Source organism: Cibotium barometz, chromosome 57 (assembly GCF_041138505.1).
Source record: "Cibotium barometz isolate CiBa-2024 chromosome 57, ASM4113850v1, whole genome shotgun sequence".
NCBI classification, from domain to species: domain Eukaryota; kingdom Viridiplantae; phylum Streptophyta; class Polypodiopsida; order Cyatheales; family Cibotiaceae; genus Cibotium; species Cibotium barometz.
The window spans coordinates 26,202,949-26,213,442 of NC_141102.1; the positions used below are offsets into that span (position 1 = coordinate 26,202,949).

A 10,494-nucleotide genomic window follows, 5' to 3' on the forward strand; every position below is an offset into this window, starting at 1 on the left:
CCTTTTAGTTTCTATTGCTAGGACTGCTATGAATCAAAAAATTTTGAGTATTTTTGGAGAGTACATACATATGGAAGGGATAATGCCTTATGAGAAGCAGAAGAAAAAGAGTACATTTGTCTATAATGCATTCAACAATATATGGGTGGATCTTAGAAAAGTACAAATTGCAATGGTGCATATGTATAAAATTATTGTAGAAGAATGTGGTGGTGTGCTAAAGTTCGTGTTGAAACTGGATGAGGCCCAGATGCAAAAAGGATAAAAGATGGAAAGAGTGAGTATATTTATCATAAACAGGGCAATTGAGTATCGCAATGGTAGAGGAGAGGAACCAGAACATAAAATCCAGTCAAAGATGGAGCTTTGATGGGTTGGTGCAGCTCTTTGATACCAATTGAAAATCATCAAACCCTCAAATGGTTGTTTTCCCACACAAGTATCCTTAATATCATTCAATCCCAAAGTACTAGAGATATGTTGATAGTTGATGGAGTTGGCACTTTCGAAGTGGAATGGCATTTGGGTGTGCTGACTTAAAGACTATCAAATATATGGTTGGAATATGCAACGAGGCTAATGCAAAGTATCCTTGCATTTATTGTTTGGAAGGTATGGGATCAAAAGAGTGGAGCAGTTTGCGTCCCGCAAGGAGAGTCCCAATGAGAGACTCTATAGATCTGAGTAAGTTCAAGAATAAAGAAGCATTTGGGATCCCATTCTTCCTATCTCTCTTAAGAATGTTCACATATGCACTTTGCATGCAGAGATAAGAATAATTGACAAGCTTCTAAGATTGCATCTTGATTATGTATATTCTATTAAACCAACATCATTGGCAGATCAATGTATTGATAAATGTGAAGTATTGTTATAGAAAATGGGCTTTCATGGGGGTTAGGTTCATTTAGGGAAAGATCCAATAGCTTCAGGAAAAACATGAGATTTCTTGGTAGATGTCTCCATGGGAGGTGCAAAAGCCAGAAGATTTTTAGGAAACCATAGTAAAAAACAAGTGAATATTTCGTGGGATTGATGGAAAGAATTGTGTGAGATCACGACAAATGTTGCCAGTACACCACAGCCAGCAAATCTTAGAATGGAGGTTTGGAAGCATCTTGACATCTTTTTAAATGTTCTTAGACATCAGCTACATATGCACAAGAGTACAAAATTTCTATTACAAATCTCATTCAAATAATCAAAGAAGCATGGGGAGAAAAAGATATCACATACTATTTGGTAACACTCCTTTGTATTCATGATACACTTAGTGGAATTGACATATGCTAATTTATTTATTTTTTGTTATGCAACACATCCTCCATGTACATGGGCCATATTTTGTTGAGGAGCATGGACCCCTAGCAACATACAGTAACCAAGGGATGGAAAAGTCACATTACCAGGCATGCACATCGTTATTTGACAGCACAAGACATGGTGGAGGGGCTATAAGAAGCAATGCTTTTGCAGAGTTATTCAATTGGTTTTTCAGAAGACAACTACAAAGAATGCAGAAAAATGACATTTCGGACACATAACACTGTCAAAAAAGAGAGCTATTGTATTCATAACTTTGTACAAAAAGTTATCTATTGTAATTCAGAGTATGTAGAAAAAGTCTATTCCAAAGTTTTCACATCATCATCCTTTGTCAGTGCTCCCCTGGAGCATAGACGTTTCCTTCTATTGTAGCCACCTAGTGTGTTTACATCGGTTTAATTTTTGCAGTTAGAGCATACGCAGAGTATGTCAAAAGATATTATACTCTAGAGGTGGAAAACCCAGGGCCATAACCAAAATTTCTAGTAGCGGCTGTCTTCTCAAGAAACATGATTTTGTTAGCATTGGTTTGTATAGTTGAAAAGCCATACAGTCTGCCCAGCAGAGAGTTTAATACAAAGTATAAGCCAGTCTGCATCCTTGGAGAACTGGCTATGCAACACATGGAAAATATTATCATCCATTTTGGACAAATAGTGTCCAAGTGTAGTATCTTTCTTACTAGAGCTTGTTTGCCTTGAGCCTTTACCTCTCCCTAAGAAGTTATCTTCATCTGCTAGCTCTATCTGTAAACAAGAGGAACACTGTGAAATTATTGTAAGTTAAAATAATATAATGTATGGATTCAAATTCATATTCACTTACCTTTTGATTTTCATCTTGTTCAAGTATATCTGATGTCCAGAGTGAGATTGAGGTTTCTTTGATGTCTTTAAGTTGGACATAATCACTCTGTTTCCTTCCAACATTGGCAATACCAAGTGAAGCTTGAAGCTGATTAAATTCATCATTGGAGATCAATGGTTTTGACTCCTATGCTTTCTTAATACATAGTGATAAAGCATGAGTTGAGTTAATGAACTTGTCATCTGAAGTATACACATCTAAAAAGCAGCAAATTCATCATTATGCTCATCCTCAATATTAATGAGCCCTTCAGTAGCTTCACAACCCTCTGCAATGACGGAAAGAAAATAGTCCTCCCTCAAGTTAAATAGCTTTTGAATATCAGAAAAGAGTAAATACTCCTTATCCTTGATAATAAGAAAACTTGGCAATGAAGGAACAATATATTTATGTAATGGATCTCCACTTTCCTTGGGTGACTGAACAATTGTATGTGCCTTTAATTCTATGATTTCAATATCCTTGGCAAGCCTCTCCTCCTCCTTAGGTCCAAGCTCCTTCTCTATATCATTTGCCTCTAAATCTCTGAGAAAGCAAAATTTTGAAGAGCCATATCCTCAAGTTTCTCCTCTTCACCTCTAAGAGGATATTTGACAATATGGAGAAAACTATAAAGGCAACAGCTTTGACCATTCTCCTGCAACCTTTTGGATGAGAGGAGCATTTTGCATTTTCTAATAATAACCTTTGAAGTTTGTGCATACTACACCTCTTTGTAAATGTTTGTCTCTAGATAGAGGAGGTCCCAACAGGGACATGGACATACTCCTTGCCTCCTTCAATCAAGATAGAAGGCACTGTAGTTTCCTCAAATTCATCAAAGTTCTCCTTGATAAATGGCATGGCATGATTAATAATCATTGAGGCATCAACTTCTAGATTAAAAATATTCTTGGAAACTAAGAAGAAAGAGGCTTCAATTCCACTTTCAATAAGAAAATCCAACATTCTCTTTGTAGGAGACACCACTACTATCTAAGAAAGACCAGGAGCCTTGCGTGATGACTTAAGCTTCTTTGATGCCATAGGACCTGCCTTTGGTGACTTTGTAAGCATTCCACGTGCTTAAGATACACTTAAGTTTGATTCGGTATCTAGTGCACTAAGAGAAGGACTAGAGGGGCCAGTAGGCTTTCTTGGAGAGGGTTTTCTTGTTTTCTTCACTTTCTTGGACGACTTTGTAACTTCTGTAGGAGATACATAAAGCCCTCTCGTTTTCAAAACATTGGATATGGATGGAGATACCCTTAAAGACTGCAAAGCGATAGGAGTTTTTGGTAAAGATTTTGAAAAACAAACCAGGGATGGTGACCTTGATGAGGCATGTGCTACTGAATGGGGAAGAAGCCATCCGAAACGGGGCAATAGCGGTGACATTAAACAGCTAAAAATCGAGAGGTCGCGCCGTTTGCGGATACATAGGAAAAATAAAATGAGTGGAAACGTTTATATACATCTGAACCTTGTACGACATCGAATCATGAAACACCACTGGGAGGTACCATTGATGAATGATCTAGTGAGAACGTGCCACATGTCACTAGCTGTTGGAGATAATGAATAGAATTTTGACATGTTTCCAATGGTCCGTCGGGTATATATAGAGATATATGACCACATTATCCATTTTCAACTTCCATAGACCTCCGTCCTCGAGTGCGACCCACGCCATTCCCTAGGGTAGTTTGTACTTACCTTCGGGTGATCCTGTGCATCCTTCTTGATTCTGTAAGGGTGTGAAGAGATCGCTATCAGTGTGCTATTTTTCCTTTATCATGCCGTTGCAGTCAACAAGGTAGGTCTGTGTGGTGTGGGACCTTCCTTGGGTTTGTGTAGAAATTACAATACTATGTGTTTCCTTGGGTTTGTGCTATTTTGATTGTGACTACTGTTTGTGATATTCCCTTTTAACATTCTGCAGCGGCGTGACCATATCCAAAGCATGATGCCATTTTACTCCCTTCGGCACCATTGCGGTCTTCCTTCAATGGGTGACACATCCGGTTCTTGAAGCATACTCTTGTGCCGGTACTCAATAGTGGGTTTGGAAAGAAGGACTCATCAAGTATGCGTAGTGTCATTGATAGCACTATCGGATAGTTAATGGGCACTATCGTCTCCGATCTTCGCTTTTAACATTCTGCAATGGCACGACCGTATCCAAAGAACAATGCCATTTTACTCCTTTGTGTGCCATTTTGCTGATACTCTTCTATGGGTGACACATCCGGTTCTTGAAGCATACTCTTGTTAGCCAGTACTCAATAGCTTGTTTGGAAAGGACTCTATGGTGCTTGCAAGAAGCATATGAAGACTTTCTTATAGATTTCATGAATGATGCCTATATTGCTGCTGTGCACAGAGAGTCACTTTAATGAACAAGGATTTCTGAGTGGTGAGTAGGCTTAGGTATGGATTTGATAAAGTTCTCAAGCCACTTCCCACCACACATACTAGGGCCTTTGATATTGTGACATGAAAAATTAATATCTTTCATTTTCAATTTTGTGCATATTTTGATGGTTTCTCAATGGTAATAAGGTGGAAGCTTGTCCAAGAAGATTGCGACGCCCACAATGGAATAACGGCGTGGTGATGCGGTGGCTTGGTGGCTACCCTGATAACAGCATTCTATCTTCAAATATAATGGTTTTACTTGATTTAGGGTGCACACATTGTGAATGCCACAAGTATGCTTGATAAATACTTTGGTATGGTAGATAGGCTAGTGATGTGGAAAATAAAAGTGGGCCTTCATGCTCATATGGATTTTAATTGTATTATTAATATGGTATTCACCATAAGGCTACAAGTTGGGGAGTGTGGAAGGCATGTGGAGGAGTGTGTGTAGGTGCATAATTGGGAAAGATTCTTCTAGAATGCCTACATGGAAGAGGAGAATTCCGCCATGTGTAAGTGGGATCTCCACCTACATGCCACTTGGACTTGGCTATTATCTCATCACACTTTCAAAGTCAAAAAGTCTTCAATTTAATAATCAATAGAAGACTTAGCCTAAGAGGACAATTGATGGTGATCTCTACCCTTATGTCATTGAAGGGTTGAAGATTTTTATGTTGTAATTTGTAACAATGGAAGAGAGGGTGATTCTCCACCTATAAAAGGAGCCCTCCTCTCCCTTTCAAATCAAGGAATGAGCCTCCTCAATTGAGCATTTTGTGTCATTGCCATTCTCTTATCTTTCAAACCCTTATTCAAACACTCTCTTTACATGTAAATGTCTCATTTAACATTAGCTCCTCATGCTTAACCCAATTTTGGACCTCTTTGATGATTCATGATAAGTGGGATAAGGAGTTATAATCTTGGCGGGCCTGTGACTTCTCAAGGTAGCCCTTGCCTTATTGCCGCCCTCCTTTGGAGGTACCAATGGTTTTAGCGGTAATGAGCATGTGGAAAGACTTTGGGGACCATAGGTAAATCTTTACGATTGTCCACTGAGCAATGTTAACCCTTACCCTCTAGCTTGAATCATGAAGGAGATGAAAGGCAAGAGGCTATGTGAAAATTGAGGTTTCATGCAAAGAGAGAGAAGTGCAATTTTTGTGGTCCAATACCCAAATTTCAACTCATCACTCGGGTATTGGTTTCTAAAATTGATCATATGGCTAGGAAGCTCTTTCTATGCTCTTTCCACTCATGTAACTAATTTCTTAATCCCTTACTTCATTGATGATCAGAATTTCTCCCAAAGTTGCTAATTTTTAGGCGTATTTTAGCAGTTTTATAGTCTTGTAGTAAAATGCTCATAACTTTTTGCTTGGTTATCCGTTTTTGAAAGTTTTTATATGGGCACGAAGCTCTCTTCAAGATCTACGCATTTATCTAATCCTCTCTTGCACAGCCTATATGGATTTAAAACTGCAATTCTCTGTGTATCTCTATTTTTATAGAATTTTGGCAGTTTTATAGTCTTGTAGTAAAATGCTCATAACTTTTCGCTCGGTTGCCCATTTTTGAAAGTTTTTATATATACGTGAAGCTCTCTTCAAGCTCTACGCATCTATATAATCCTCTCTTACACAGCCTATATGGATTTAAAACTACAATTCTCTGTGTCTCTCTATTTTTATAGATTTTGGCCATTATTTCTTCTTAATCAGGATTAATTCCTCCTAATCTCTTATCAAAAGGCAAACCCCATGTGTCTTATCCTCTTGTAAGTGATTGCTATATTCATTTTCTTTAATATGTTCCATCCAAATCACCCAATTCGAACGGATGAACCTTACCAATATTCCCCGTATGTTTCCGTTCACATAATCCTGAGTCGGAAGATTTTCTTCCAACAAAGAATCGCCCTCTTGTTTGGAGCTGCAAGACTGGCAAAAATTCTTGCTTCTCCGGAGCCTTTCATCTTTCCTTCCATGAATTATGATCTCACCTTTGATGTGTATATCTTTATCTTAGCCTAGGGAGAGAAAGGGAGGTGAGGAGGCTGTGAGGTTTCATACCAGTGTGTTTTGATTCTAAGTAGTGACCGAAGTCCAAACCCCAACTTCGTGTCACATCTTTTGGTGGAGTTGATGGGTAGGTTTTACTTAGAATTATTCTATTTTAACCTCAAGGTCCCGCATGATTAAAGGAAAGTTATTTTGAAATAAGAAAATTCTCCTTGTTGCTACTCATCTTTTAGTGCAAGATGTTCAACATTCCGGTGTTCCAAGGATCAAAAGGAGAAGACCCGGGGAGTTATCTCCGAGAGTTTAACCGAGCATGCCGCTTGACGGGTTGGTCTATGAAGGAGAGGGCAGAAATACTTCCAGATTTCTTGGAGGGTATGGCCTTAACTTGGCATGAGGCTTTGCCAGAGGAGTCCAAGAATGATTGGGAAAGGTTGACCAAAGCAATGAAGGAGAGATTTGCGACGGTGGAGTCGCCAAATGCTTTACTATTGCAGTTGGATCAGATTTTCCAAAAGGAAGGAGAGTCAGTTTCTGCCTTTTCAGTGAGGTATGAAGCCTTATTCATCAAATATCAACAAGCTGCTTTACATGTTGTTGCTTCTTCTTCTTCACCTTCTACGGAAGATTCAAAGAGTTCTTTAGTAATGGAGTACCTTAAGATGAGCAAGTTTATCAGGGCTTTGGATCCCCGCTTGCATGGAAAAGTTCTTAGCAAAGATCCCACTAATTTTAAAGAGGCTCTTCGTATTGCTTTGAAGAAGGAGGCCACTCTTCATATTGAGTCCACATTCCAATCTTCTCCGAGTGTGCCAACCCCATCACGAGTAGAGATAGCCTCAACATCTCAGGTACAAGCTCCATCCTTGGATCATAACATTGCACAACTTATGGCAGAATTTGTTGATTTGAAGTTACACTTAGTTAATGCAAGGCCACCTAGGGTTCCACGAGCTGAGGATAAACCTAGGGATAGAAGTAGTGTCACATGCTATGAATGTCAAGAGAAGGGGCACTATCGCACTGAGTGTCCAAAGTTGAGAAAAAGTGAGGATAAAAGTTTAGCACTTTTAAAGGAAATATGCTCAGAAGAAGAGGAAACGTTGATGCCATTAATGGCAAAAAGGGGTCGTAAAACTAGGAGTCAGGAAAAAGAACAAGAAGATAAATCTGAAGAAGAGGAGAAAAATAAGAAGAAGAAGTCATCTAGGAGAAAAATTGGACAATCTGATTTTCCTCTTGGACAAGGATCTCTTAGTTATGACCTCTTGACAGATCTTAGGGAGAAAACGGCACAAATCACATTTGGGCAGCTTTTGGCACTCTCTCCCAAGCTCAGGAAGGAATGGGGTAAGCTGGCTACTAGCACAAGGGAACCTAAGAAAAAGAAGAAGAGGGATAATGGGACTCCTATGGTTCAAAAGGTGGATATTGACGTAGGAGATGATGTACCTGTGATTGATGTCATCATTGAGGGGCAAACAATTTCTAATGCATACATTGATGGAGGTGCGTCAATCAATGTCATGAGTAAAAAAACAATGAAAGATGCTGATTTAAAGTTGTCTTCTACTTACTCTCCCTATCGCATCAAACTTGCTAATAATGGTTTTACTTGATTTAGGGTGCACACATTGTAAATGCCACAAGTATGCTTGATAAATACTTTGGTATGGTAGAAAGGCTAGTAATGTGGAAAATAAAAGTGGGCCTTCATGCTCACATGGATTTTAATTGTATTATTAATATGGTATTCACCATAAGGCTACAAGTTGGGGAGTGTGGAAGGCATGTGGAGGAGTGTGTGTAGGTGCATAATTGGGAAAGATTCTTCTAGAATGCCTACATGGAAGAGGAGAATTCCGCCATGTGTAAGTGGGATCTCCACCTACATGCCACTTGGACTTGGCTATTATCTCATCACACTTTCAAAGTCAAAAAGTCTTCAATTTAATAATCAATAGAAGACTTGGCCTAAGAGGACAATTGATGGTGACATCTACCCTTATGTCACTGAAGGGTTGAAGATTTTTATGTTGTAATTTGTAACAGTGGAAGAGAGGGTGATTCTCCACCTAGAAAAGGAGCCCTCCTCTCCCTTTCAAATCAAGGAATGAGCCTCCTCAATTGAGCATTTTGTGTCATTGTCATTCTCATATCTTTCAAACCCTTATTCAAACACTCTCTTTACATGTGAATGTCTCATTTAGCATTAGCTCCTCATGCTTAACCCAATTTTGGACCTCTTTGATGATTCATGATGAGTGGGATACGGAGTTATTATCTTGGCGGGCCTGTGACTTCTCAAGGTAGCCCTTGCCTTATTGCCACCCTCCTTTGGAGGTACCAATGGTTTTAGCGGTAATGAGCATGTGGAAAGACTTTGGGGACCATAGGTAAATCTTTACGATTGTCCGCTGAGCAATGTTAACCCTTACCCTCTAGCTTGAATCATGAAGGAGATGAAAGGCAAGAGGCTATGTGAAAATTGAGGTTTCATGCAAAGAGAGAGAAGTGCAGTTTTTGTGGTCCAATATCCAAATTTCAACCGGTAATTTTCATCACTCGGGTATTGGTTTCTAAAATTGATCATATAGCTAGGAAGCTCTTTCTATGCTCTTTCCACTCATATAACTAATTTCTTAATCCCTTACTTCATTGATGATCAGAATTTCTCCCAAAGTTGCTAATTTTTAGGCGGATTTTAGCAGTTTTATAGTCTTGTAGTAAAATGCTCATAACTTTTTGCTCGGTTGTCCGTTTTTGAAAGTTTTTATATGGGCGCAAAGCTCTCTTCAAGCTCTCTCTTGCACTGCCTATATGGATTTAAAATTGCAATTCTCTGTGTATCTCTATTTTTATAGAATTTTGGCAGTTTTATAGTCTTGTAGTAAAATGCTCATAACTTTTCGCTCGGTTGCCCTTTTTTGAAAGTTTTTATATAGACGCGAAGCTCTCTTCAAGCTCTACGCATCTATATAATCTTCTCTTGCACAGCCTATATGGATTTAAAACTACAATTCTCTGTGCTCTCTATTTTTATAGATTTTGGCCATTATTTCTTCTTAATCAGGATTAATTCCTCCTAATCTCTTATCAAAAGGCAAACCCCATGTGTCTTATCCTCTTGTAAATGATTGCTATATTCATTTTCTTTAATATGGTCCATCCAAATCGCCCAATTCGAACGGATGAGCCTTACCAATATTCCCCGTATGTTTTCGTTCACATCATCCTGAGTCGGAAGATTTTCTTCCAACAAAGAATCGCCCTCTTGTTTGGAGCTGCAAGACTGGCAGAAATTCTTGCTTCTTCGGAGCCTTTCATCTTTCCTTCCATGAATTATGATCTCACCTTTGATGTGTATATCTTTATCTTAGCCTAGGGAGAGAAAGGGAGGTGAGGAGGCTGTGAGGTTTCATACCAGTGTGTTTTGATTCTAAGAAGTGACCGAAGTCTAGAAGATGAGAGCTTCTAGACATTGAGAAGAAGAATGAAAGTGGTATGGGCGCCAAAAGGAGTATTGGAGGTAGTTTGTCCAAACTTCAAAAATTTTAGTATTGACTACATGCCATCTTTTTTCAAATCTTTTGACAGATTTTGTCAGTATAACGGATCCTAGGGACCACCACAATCAGTCTGAATATAGAGATTTTGGCTAAATTAGAGGGAAAAAAACTCAAAATGTACTCTACTACCTCCAAAGTAGAGGAGACAAGAATACCATATTCTTGTGCATGTGGCACACTCTCTTTGGCTCTTTTCTTAATCACGAGATTAGTAAAGGGCCCTTTTTAGGCATTTTTGGCCCTCAAACAAAAGTTGAAATTTGGCCCATTCTTTAGAAAAAAGGAAGTCCTTAGAGTGATCAAGAATG

At 38.9% G+C, this 10,494-nt stretch overlaps 1 pseudogene; it reads left to right on the forward strand.

Annotated features, from left to right (window-relative positions):
* The first annotated feature begins 964 nt into the window (after window positions 1-964).
* On the forward strand, window positions 965-1,544 carry LOC147606601 (uncharacterized; annotated as a pseudogene).
* The last annotated feature ends 8,950 nt before the right edge of the window (window positions 1,545-10,494 follow it).